Raw genomic sequence first — 12226 nt, 5'->3', positions numbered from 1 at the left:
ACGTAGCGAATTGCAAGCCGTAAAAACCCTTCTACGACATGCAACGCAACGTCATATTATGACCAGTCAGAAAAAATCATTCACTTTCAACGGCATGCCATAGTACACCGTTAAAAACTATTTAACAACAAATCTTACGCATCGTTTTTACTTTTTCTAGGACTACTTTTGCACGTCGTTGACAAATAACAACGCTGATTGCGCGCCATAGAATATGTAATACAACAACTTGCTCAGCCTGCCATAGATAAGTAAAACATACAACAACATTCGTCGAATGTTGTGGAATATGTCATATAATGGCCTAATTTGCTCACCGTAGAATGTGCATTATTATTATTATTTTAATTCAGCAGGTTCTATTTCGACCTGTTTTGCACAATCTAACAAACATTACAAACAAGCTTCACAAAATATCAATCAACCACCAAAATATTATTTCAAGCATAAAAAATAATCACATCCATAAATTATGAACATTCAAAAATTGTTAATACATTCCAAACATCCAAAAACTAACCGTAAGTTCAAAACCATCCAAAAGGACTATCCTTAAGTTCTAAATTATCCAAAAGTTATAAACCATCCAAAACTATATCATATATAAGTTTGTAAACAAAATCCAAAACTATTCAAAGATTATAGAAATCTATTCATCAAAGTCCTCAAAAACTAGCTATCACCAGATCATCGTCACTGCTACTATTGGGCTCATACTCATCATCCGAACCATCTGTTAGGCAAATGCACCTCACATGTTACAATTCTGAGGATTTCAAGTTAACAATAGTCAAGAATTCTATCCAAAAAGATAAACAATATGAGATGTAAATTGATAGAAAGCACTTACCCTGACTGTGTGAACTCCTGCATAATAGCAGCAGTTTCCCTTACAAGTTGAGTGACAGGAATTGGTTCCGATACATTACCATCATCAGATCACATTGCAAGTTATAGTAGCTATAAAAGCTGTAATATTTTACAACAAAAAAAATACAGATAGCATAATCTTGTGATTTCCCAAATGAATTGGCAGGGGTACTTCCTGTATCCAAGGTCACATTGAGCAACATCTAAATAACATGAACCATTACTAAAAGTATACTTATCCATTTGAGACCCCAATGTTTAGCAATGGGTGGTGATACATATAAGTAATCTACAAGTCAACTAAAGAACAAACTACGGACAAAGAAATGAGCTATTCTTGATTCAATATTAGTTAACTTGAAGCTGTTTAGAGCAACTATGATTTTTGCATTCCATAATGAAGTCCCAAACATTAACAAATCAGTATTGTGTTTTGACTGGGGGGGAAGATGAAAAAACAAAATCAGTATAGTAGAATAAGGCCTCGTTTGGGAACCCTCCCTTTTAGCCAAAAAGTCAAAAAGTTATTAAATTAGCCAAAAAGCCAACAACCCATACCAAAAAGTCAAAGATTCTCTTTTTTCTCTACTTTTTGCATATCTTTTCGTAAAAAGCCAAAAAGTCATCCCAAACATACTAGTTTTTTTTAGCTCATATTTTAGCCAAATAGCCAAAAAGTTACTAAATTAGCCTGTTCCCAAATGAGGCCTAAGTTACAAGACCCCAAATTTATCTTCTTTTCATTAACTTACTCAGCCAGGCATGATTGGTATGCAAAAAGTCCTATCAACAGGGTCAACAACAATACAATGTTTTGTATAATTCAAAAATTACCCAGGTCCAAAGAAACTTTGAAGTCAGTGGTAATATCAAATAGTTCTCAAATACAACTAAAAAATGGCATTTCTCAAAATCCCAATAAATAGTTTAAACATACCTGCACAATTCATCTTAAATTATAAATTCTTCAATAACCTGTTTACTGTCAATTATCATAATATATATATATATATATATATCACTATTGAGGGTTTAAAATGGCAACAATGGTGGTCGTTTTTGTTATTTACGTTTAATTAGTTCCCAACTATTCAACCATCACTTTAAACTTTTGTTTTTGTCATGATCAATTAGCTAAACAAAATGAAACCCCTTTGGAAAGTAGTATCTGGTGAATGAAAGTTTCTTATTTACTACCCCCTATATCTAGAATAGGCTAATACACAACTATAACACAACTACTTTTAATTCAATAAACCCCTTTAGAATTTAGATTGAGAGAAAGAGAGAGAGAGAGAGAGAGAGAGAGAGAGAGAGAATATAATATCTTAAGAATAATAATAATTTAGAGGTAAGTAATGAATTGATATGAATAAATTTTTGCAAGAACTGAAAATTTTAGCAGCCAACCTAGCAGTCCATTTTGTCAGTACACCCACCATGTCCAGGAATATACTATGACCAAATTCTTGCAATAATTAAGGAACAAAGCAATACTATGGATCCCATTTGGATATTGATATAAATTTAATCAAAGAAATAGTGAACAAGATCCACCTTAATTTGAAAAGCTCTCTTGAAACCACTTGTCAAAAAGCCCCCAAAAAGTGCTATAATTGACACAAATAAACCCATGCACAAAGCATATCATTGAATATGAAAAAGTACTGATGTCTCTTTCCAATGAAACTGTAAATTCAATGAAACAATAACATCAAAATAATTTCAAAAAATTTATGATAAATCAAAGATAAAATAATTTAAAACATTTATAAGAAACATTCAAAAGAAAATCACAATTTAAGGGAAATGTAGAATCCAAGGAATGATATTCATCAAAGGCTAGTGGATCTGCACTCAACTATGATCATATAATTTAAACAATCTCAAACTTCCATTATTAATTTACAACCAGTTGTGTAAAGGAAATTTTAGAACATCCATGTAACATATTCTATTTCTCACAAAATAGCAAACATCCATGAACAAAATAAAATCAAGGTTTACTCAAGAAAAGTAAGAACTTTAATGAAAGAAAAGAAAAGATAGAGTATTTCATCTTACTTAGCATATACTCGAGCTTGAATTGCTTCCCATTTGTCCAGCTTCTAACACTAAAATCCCATCCTAAAGAATCATCGACAGTGAAAGTAACTGTGTCAATTGTTTCCAAGTGAAGTGAGAGGGAAACAAGGAGAGCAGTGGCAAGAACCACAGCTCTGCTTTCACTGTATCTTCCATGGTGATATGTTTAGCCACATCATCTTGGTTGGCCTCATCATCTTGTGCCATTTCTTTAGGATCAGAAAGTGACCTCCAAAAAACCATGGACCATCTTCAAGAACACTAGCACTATTAGAACTCAAGTCAAACAATAAGAATATAAAACCATTATTAGTAGAAATTACCTCCCTCAGACCCTTTCCCATCCACAGATTAAATGCATAGGATTTCCCAAAAATAACATAAACTATCCTATAACCATATAATTTAACAATCAAGATAATGCATTGACAATATGGCAATTAAATTGTTAGACCATAAAACATGCCTCCCGTTCAACAATGAAAAAAAAAATAGCCTATACAAATATGCACGTTCATATTAAGTACAGAAACAAAAATCAAAATTTTAGAGTCTCAATCAGCATATGCCTGCAAAATCAATTAGAGAAGGGAATTGAAAACACTTCTTTCATAATAATAACACTTGAATCCAAAATGACAATAATTTCCATCCAAAATGCCCCAAATCAATCCAAAATAATCAAATCCAACAATCAGAACAGCTTCAATTTCATTCTAATCACACAAAAATCAACACAAAAGAGAATTCAATTTTGACTTAAAATCAACATGTACCTGGTAATCAACAGTTGGATAAACGTAACCAAAAGCATTTCCTTAGGGTTTCTAACAACCAAATCAAATAACAATCTGATACCCAGTTACACACATATACAGACTTCGAATTTCCATTTTCGCTATTAGGGTTTGGAAATTGAACAATCAGATACCCAATTACACATACACACACACATATAGACCTTTGGGAGTTGAAGAAATTGGGGACCAATCGGACAAGAGACCGCCATCAAGAACCCCCAAAGCCTCATTAGACACCGTCATGAACTTCGATCCCTTTTCCCTTCCAGTACATCTACTTCACCTCTAGAAGAATCGACCCCACGAGTATTAAGAGAATCAACCATAATCAAGGAGAGATTGATGAAACCCTAGAAATAAGATGTTTCTAGAGAGAAGGCATACATTCTCTCTCTAACCCATCTAACTTTTTTGTTTCATTACAACTTTCTAACTGAGTCAATAACTTCCCATCATTGTGTTCAACTTGAGGACACTTTTGCTTCTTGGAGCTCTTGATGTCGATTTGGGTTTGGGTTTGGGGTTTGATAGAGAGAGAGTGAGGGTTTGTAGAGCATTTTCTATGTTAATGTTCTTGCAAGAGATGATGAAAACACAGAGAGATGGAGAAATAATGTGGCAAAGAGAGATGAAATGAAAGGAAAAAACATTATTGTTTTTCACTACCTGTATCAGGGTGTTTGGGCGATGAAACCCAGAGAAAGGGATGAGTTGAGAGGGCATTCAAGATCGCTGAGGACGTGAAGCTAAGAATCGCGAGAGGAGAGGAAGAAGTCGATTTGGGAGAGATCGAGCTTGGGAACCAGTCTCGACAACGAGGATGATGATGAAGAAAGTGGAGATTCATGGTCGGTTTTGAGGGTTGGGTTGAAGGTTAAAGCCAAGAGTTGGGGCTTTTGATTATTATCTTCATCTTTTTTTTAATTTTTTGGTGAATTGACGCTAGAAAATTTTATTTTGGCACTCATTTTTTTTTTTGGTCATACCTTTCACGACATGCATTGTGCATCATAAAAAGCCAATACTTTTTACGGTAGGTGATGTGTGCATTGTCAAAAGTACAATACTTTTAACGACGGACGTTGTGTGTGCATTGAAAAAGTGCAATACTTTTCACAGCTGGCATATATTTGTCATGTATAGTTGATGTATTAACAGCATGCCATATGTATGTCATAGAAAGTTTTATCATTTACGGCAAACATTGCAAGCCGTAAAAAAATCATCGTTACTATCGTTCACGGCCTACGCAATAGATACGCCGTGGTTGGAAAATTATTTACGACGTGCAAAAAAAGCAAGTCATACAAGTGAGAAACTACGACATGCATTTATTGTATGTCGTTGATTTGGTGCCGTAAAAAATCCATTTTGTTGTAGTGAGCATGCTATGATTGACTGTGATATGGGGTATTGAGTACATTTTAAACCATGACTTTGTTTGGAATATCATGATGGCTTAATGACATTTACATTTTATGAGATTAGCAAGAAATTCTTACCTTTATGTGTTGTTGTGATGACCGGGTATGGCATTAGTTTCATTTTCCCTTAGTCTGACCTTGGGTGATCTTGTCGGGGTGTCGGTTGGCTTGGAAACTTGTTAATTGTTGGGGGGCTTGTTGCATTCGTGAGTCCTTTTTTTCAAAGTTCTGCCTTTGTTTATTCTAGAAGATGCGGAGTTGGATTCGAAGGACTTGAATTTTGAGCTGGGAAAAATTTTCTGGGCTGGATGGCTGAGCCACACGTGCAGGGGCCCTCAGCCGTAAGTGCAGGAGAGGGGCTGCACGTGCAGAATTCAGGGGAGGTTTGGGGCAGCACACTACAATATATGCAGGTGCGGAGCTAGGTGCGGGAGGGGATGGCCGTATGTGTGGGGATGAAGGCCGCACGTGCGAGAAGGAGGCTCCGCACGTATGTGGGCACGTGCGGCACGTGAGGGACGCTGGGTAGTCCGAATCTCTGTTTTAGTTTCTCTCTAGGGCTGTGATTATATCACTTTTGGCTCATCTCTCTCTCTCTCTCTCTCTCTAAAAATCATCTCCTCTCCCTTCTCTCTACATTTCATCCACCAAAACACTTAGGGCTCTTGATTTCTCAAGATCTATTGCACTTCTAACCTTAGTTCCTTCATCAAAGTGGGAGAGCTCCCAAGAACTACATTGTGGATGTGGAGATTAGGTTTGGCCATCTTTGATTTCTAGGGTTTCATCTCCTTTTTTTCACCAAACCTTGAGGTAGGGACTTCATGAGTTATATATACATGTTTTGCATTATTGATGATGATTTTGAAGGTTCTCTTGAAGCTATTATGTTAGTTTTTATTTTATGGCCCAAAATGTAGAGATTTTCAAAAAAATGAGCTTCAAAAATCTTAAATCTACTTAAGATAGCATCTTGAAGGCTAAAATTGTTTTAGATAAGAGAAGGATGTGTTCTTAAGGGTCCCTCTCATGTATTTGGTGTGTGTGTGTTGTTTGTAAAGAGGAAAAAACCAAGAATTTTGTGGGGGTTTCTCAAATAAAGGAAGATGAGAGCTTTATAAGTGATATTATATGTATATATATATATATATATATTCATGTTGGTGTGCCATGGTAAGTAAAGAAAGTGGAGGTTTTTCCTCATTTAATTATAAATGCATTCATATAGTGATGATTGGATTTCTCTACTCATGAAAATTATTGAGATTGGAGGTTGTTGTTTAAACTTTGCAATTGTTTGAGACGATGAAATGGTGGAAGTGCACACATTGTGGACACGTTGTTGTATTAGTGATAATTAGTCACAAACTTTGGGCTATTTGTGGAATAGCATTGCAAAGAGAAAATGGGAAATTGATCATTTTTTATTTTTTTGTTAATATTGTTGATATTATGTTGAAAGTGGATAATTATAGCATTGCATACTCATTCAATTGATCGTTAAAAAAATTTTATTTAGCTTTGGCATGTTGTATAGACACTTCTAGCATCTATTGTTACAAGTGTTGAGTTGGGATTTGAAATCATTTATTTGAGAAAAGAATAACGTGAAACAAAATTATGGAAATGTGTATGGGGTAAATACATTGGTAAGTCCGGTTAGGAGGTGTAGATGAATTGATAAGTTTCCTGAGTGTCTGGGGTGAAAGACTGAAAACACATGCGGAGAAGGTATCACTTCCCTTCCGGTTAGCAACCAGTAAAGTGGGGTTATTGGTAGTGCTTGTTGAGCTTACTTGCAGACACCAACCAAGGGATTACCTAAGTCGTATTTACCACCCCTATTTATTAAAATTGGAGGTTTTGAAATTGATGAGATTGCAAATGGTTATTGAAAACATGGTGATTTTCAAGAAGAGCATGAAACGAAGTTATCTTTGAAATGGCATTGCATGGCATTTGCATTAAATGTTGAAAAATTTGCATAACTGTATATACTTTGTAAGGATTCTCTACTGGGCTTTATGCTCATCTCTATGGTCTGTTAGGGGTGTGGATATGTTGTGAAGAGTAATTGCTCTGTTTTGTATGATTTAATTGCTAGCCAAGGGCTATTCATGTATGGGTCCGAGAGGCCATTTTTGTGTAACCGGACTTAAGCCTTGAAAATTGTAAGCCCATGAGGGCATTTTATTATTTTTGGAACACGATGCTCTACATGTTATAGATTCATGTATTTCTATATCGTTGAATGTATAATTCACATGTGGAACTTTTGTATAAATCTTGTTGATTGATGGTGTAATGATTAGAGTATTATTATTATTATATAGTGGATGTTTGTTGATGCATTTTATTTTTGGGGGATTATTTTCGGGGCGTTACAGTTGATCTTGGAAGATTGTTTGATTTCCACATTTCTTTATTTCTTCTTCCTCTTGTTCTTCTAAGTCTCTAGAAGTCTCTTGCTCATTCTCACTCTCAGAAGATATTTTGTTGAGCCTGTGGCTCGACTAAGGCTCATTTGTATATACATATAAATAATAAATATTAATTAAATCCAATTAATTCATTCTAAATCGAATTTTTACAAAACTTCATATTAGGCTTTAAAAATCATGCCAATCGCAAATATTTAATCGGTTTTGGTTTCTGGTGCCTCTAAGACTTTCAATTTCTTGTTTAAAGTTGTAATTTCAATAGGTTTTTCTACAATCAATAGATATAAAGTCAAATTCTTCTAATTCACATACAATTTCTTATCAAACACATAATCAATTTACATATAACAATGCAATTAGATGACTACTTAATCAGATGCATGTCCAGGTCATTACAAAGGTTGTGCAGCATATTCAACAGTAATGAGAAACATTTAGCCCCTAAAAAAATGACAATTAATGTAAGGTTGTGCAACATATTTAGCAGTAATGAGAAAAAATTTAGCCCCTAAAAAATGACGATCAATGTAAGGTTGTGCAACATATTCAGCAGTAATGACGTAAAATTTCTTTGTAAAACAACTTGCCAATGCTTATTTGTCAAACCAGAAGATGATTAAAGGTCAACATTAAGGTTAAATTGGGCCTAGTCTTCCATCTGGTTCTTTACAACACTGTTTAGTTGTTACATTTAGCAGAAATGTCATGTTGTTGAGTAAATGGTTTTGCATATTGCATATAAGTTGTGACAATTCAGTAAATTAGGCCATCAATTAGTCAATCCAAACCACCTAGAATCTTATAAATGGACCCATCTATATGATCATTCTCATTGTTGAGCTTGTTCGGGGGCTGCTTTGCATTTTCGCCTCCCGAACGACCTTTTTCGACTAAGTTGAAGGTGTTTTAGCACTCCTACTCTCAACCTTCATGTGCTAATTATATCTCGTCTATCTCCACAGGTCCTAATTGTCATGAGGAAGCTACCCATGACATCCATAAAGTGGTTCAGGGGCAGCTTTGCATTTTTAGCCCCAAATAGCCTTTTTTGACTAAGTTGACGGCATTTTTCACTCCAACTCCCAACCTACATGTGCTAATTACATCGCGTTCGTTCCCACAGGTCTTATTTGTCCCGAGGAAACTCTCATGTAGACCTGCAGGTAGGCATCTTCCATATCTAAAAACCTTTCAAAATAATATTTATTAAATTTCTTTCCTAAATTAACTACAATACATAATATCTTTAGCAATGCCTTGCAATGCCTATATAAGATATAAGCTTCAATCCGCCCCTTGAAAGTTTTGCTAAAACTAATAGCTCCAAACCAAACTCGTTGCATCAAAACCAGCAGCGTTTTTGTTTGTCATGTTATTTTTTTGCACCAAACCAAACATCTACATTGGACAAGACTACTAAAGGGTACTAACCCACCATTGTTGTTTTCTTTCCCATGGACAATATCTCCTTTTAATTAGTCACTAATGAACAATAAACAAATATTTTAAGAAAAAGAAAGCTCCAAAAGAAGTAAGATTGTATGTATCATTCTCCTTTCCCCCTCTCTCCCCCTCCCTCCCTAATTCCATGCCCCCTCTCTACAACAGGATTAAAGTCAGATTGTTTAGGTGTTTATAGGGTGATGAAAAAAAAAAAGAAAAAAGAATACCCAACACAATAAACTTCCTTTATTGTATGGTTTTTCTTCTACATCAATAAAGTTCCTCTATTTGCTGATGAAAAAAAAAATGCCTAACACAAAAGCACAACTTAAAATGGGTTTAGTGACGATAATAAACTTGGCAAAGGAGGTTTTGGAAGTGTCTACTAGAGTAGAACTTCATATGGCCTTCAGGTTAGTGCTCTCTCTACTTTGCTCATCTCATCTGCACATCATGTTTCCTGCTTTGCAATTTTTTTTTTATCATCTAGCTATTGATTTTACCTAATAGAACTCACACCTGACCAGTAAAATTTTCTTTTATTGATCGTTATTGGTTGGTTGTTTTTTGTTTTCATTATGAACATGATGCAAATGGCAGTAAAGAAGTTGAACTTACTAAATGCAAAAGTAGAGATGGAATTTGCAGTGGTAAGGGGTTATTGTGTAGGTGGTGCTGAACACCGCCTCCTTGAAGATAAACACCCTCGAGTCAGAGCAGTCCATGGGTGCCATAATTTTGCACCCAACACAGACCCATGAGTCTGGAGAGACAAAGCAAGAAGTCGAGGTCCAGCAAGAAGACTGTTTTTTTATATTGCAATATATTTTTTTATTTGGGTACATAGCATTTGTAATTTGAGAAACATGTTTTTCTCAATTGACTTTGAAAAACCTAAAAATCAAAATTCAAATTTCAAAAATCCAAAATCCAAAATCCAAAATCAAATTCCAATTCTTCTTCTCTCTCTCTCCCTCTCTCTCTCTTGTATATTAACTGAAAATTTTGACTGCCCATTTACTTTTTTCTTTTGCTCCCAACCTATACTTTCACAACTCTTCCTTGCCTCCTCTCTTCACCGTCCCACCCAGTATAAGATCGTAACGTTTTGGAATTTTTGATATTGAAATTGGGATTTATGTATAGAAATCAACCCACTTTAACCAAACCCTTGTATAAAATCAACACAAAATTAAACTAAAAAAATCATATAAAACCCTACAGAATGTGTGAGAAATAGGGAAAGAGGGGAAGGGAGAGACAACGAGAAAGAGAGAGACCGAAATCGACAAAGAGGGAAAGAGACTGAGAGTGACAGAGCGAGAGAAAAATACCTGCGATTCAATGGCAGTGCTGATTTGCAGTGGTCGTGGTGGCGAGCGTCAGTGGCTAGCAACGGTGATGATCATCGGTGGTGAGTGGCGATGAGGTTTGGTATTGACTACTCTTTATGTCTTGTAATAACCCAACCCTCGTACATGTTTTCTGGTATACTTTCAGCCCCCTATTCTGTGCATTTATATGCTTATTATGAAATTTCGTGTGAAGTGAAGTTTAATTGAGTGAATCTTATGAATATAGATTCATATCTATTTAGTAGGAGAAATAACTGTTGCAATTATAATGTTTGGATCATAAATTGAAAGCCATAGAAGCTTAATCATCTGAAATTGATTTTATATTTGAGATCAGCATGATTTTTAGGTCATAATAATTTCAATTTGGAATGATTAAACTGATTGATTTTCTTCTTTGTTCACCTTTATATAAACCTAGTTATTTAAACACTTGACTAATGATCCTTAACTCAAATATCTTCTGAGAGACAGAGAGAGTTGGAAGAGAAGAGATAGAGAAAAAGAGGAGAAGTTCACCTAGGGAGGAAAATTGGGAAAATGGAGAGGATTGGTAGAGATTTAAACCAAGATATGTAAACCTCACCTTATATAAGCTTTTCCTTGGATTTGAGTAAGCATGCCTTTCATGTGTGAGAACTAGGGTTTATGTTTGAAGCTTTGTGTGCGATAATGGTTTAATTGGGAAGTTGTACTTACCATATGATTGTTTTGAGATTTTATTTGAGTTAAAGGAAGAAATTTCATCTTGCTTCCTTGTTATTTCATGAAGAAATCCATATATGTGCTAGATTATGTAGATAGAGGGCTATACACATATGCATGAGTGAAACACCATGTATAGGTGGAGACATGAAGGAATTTAATTGTAATTGATTGTGTTATTGGATTCAAAATGAGTAAGGATCTAAATAAGTTTGTGAATAATCTTTATGTGATTTTGGAGCTATATTCTTGTGCTAAATTTACCTATTTTAAGCTTTGTTATATATATACCTACCAAGAGGGATTTTGCTAGAAATTCGGACTGCATTGGACAGAATCGCTGCACGTGCGGGGTTCACTGCCGCATGTGCGGGGTTCACTGCCGCACATACGGGAAGCACTGTCGCATGTGCGGGGCTCACAGCCGCACATGCGGAAAACAGGGGATTCCAGGATTTGGCTACTAAAAAAAAGGCACGTGTGGGGCTTCACTGCCGCACGTGCAGGACCAACTGCCGCACATGCGGGGCTCATAGCTGCACGTGCAGCCCATACTGAAATAGTTCGTCTACTCCGTTTTCCCTGTTTGACCCTCTGATATTATTAAAATAATTTATTGATGCCTTTTGATGTTTGTAAATTCATTCGAAGTGAAGCGAGTCAGAAAATGATTTAACAAGGAAAATGAACTAATTTGTAAGTGGTGCATGTGTGTAGGTCACAACTCGGGAGGAACAAGCGCTCCGCTATAGCACAGTGAGTACTAGTACTGTAATTGTACATTTACCTATCGTTAATAATTATTATTATTAACGCTCTATTCTTCGCAAGTTAATTACGTTAATATTTATGAATGATTGGAAAATCTGCGTACATTGATACGACTCTGGAATCACTCTGCTTTTTTGTTATCTGGGCCTAAGGTCAATCTGTAACTAGTAATTATCATTAGCACTCTGTTAATCACAAATTAACTATGTTAATTCATGTGAATGATTGAAAGAATCTGTGTGCCTCTATATAACTCTAGGACTAGTCTGTTCTGATGATATCTGGGCCTGAGGCCGTTCTGTATAATTTGTTAGGCCAGAGGTCGTTCTGTA

The 12226-nt window shown here is 35.4% G+C and overlaps 2 long non-coding RNA genes across 2 annotated transcripts; one reads left to right on the top strand and one right to left on the bottom strand.

Moving 5' to 3' along the window:
• The first annotated feature begins 417 nt into the window (after window positions 1-417).
• On the top strand, window positions 418-4602 carry LOC145802930 (uncharacterized). Its single transcript, XR_014344723.1, has 2 exons — window positions 418-1351; window positions 1584-4602. It is a non-coding gene; the product is annotated as an uncharacterized LOC145802930 (long non-coding RNA).
• LOC114277409 (uncharacterized) lies at window positions 1628-4651 on the bottom strand. Its single transcript, XR_014344722.1, has 3 exons — window positions 4422-4651; window positions 2935-3184; window positions 1628-2559 (listed from the first exon to the last, which is right to left on the bottom strand). It is a non-coding gene; the product is annotated as an uncharacterized LOC114277409 (long non-coding RNA).
• Window positions 4652-12226: the final 7575 nt, after the last annotated feature.

The sequence above is a fragment of the Camellia sinensis genome, chromosome 11 (assembly GCF_055761805.1).
Source record: "Camellia sinensis isolate YWXY chromosome 11, ASM5576180v1, whole genome shotgun sequence".
Taxonomy (NCBI): Eukaryota; Viridiplantae; Streptophyta; class Magnoliopsida; order Ericales; family Theaceae; genus Camellia; species Camellia sinensis.
Note: the sequence above shows the minus strand (reverse complement) of the source record. Positions and strands in the feature narration are given on the sequence as shown.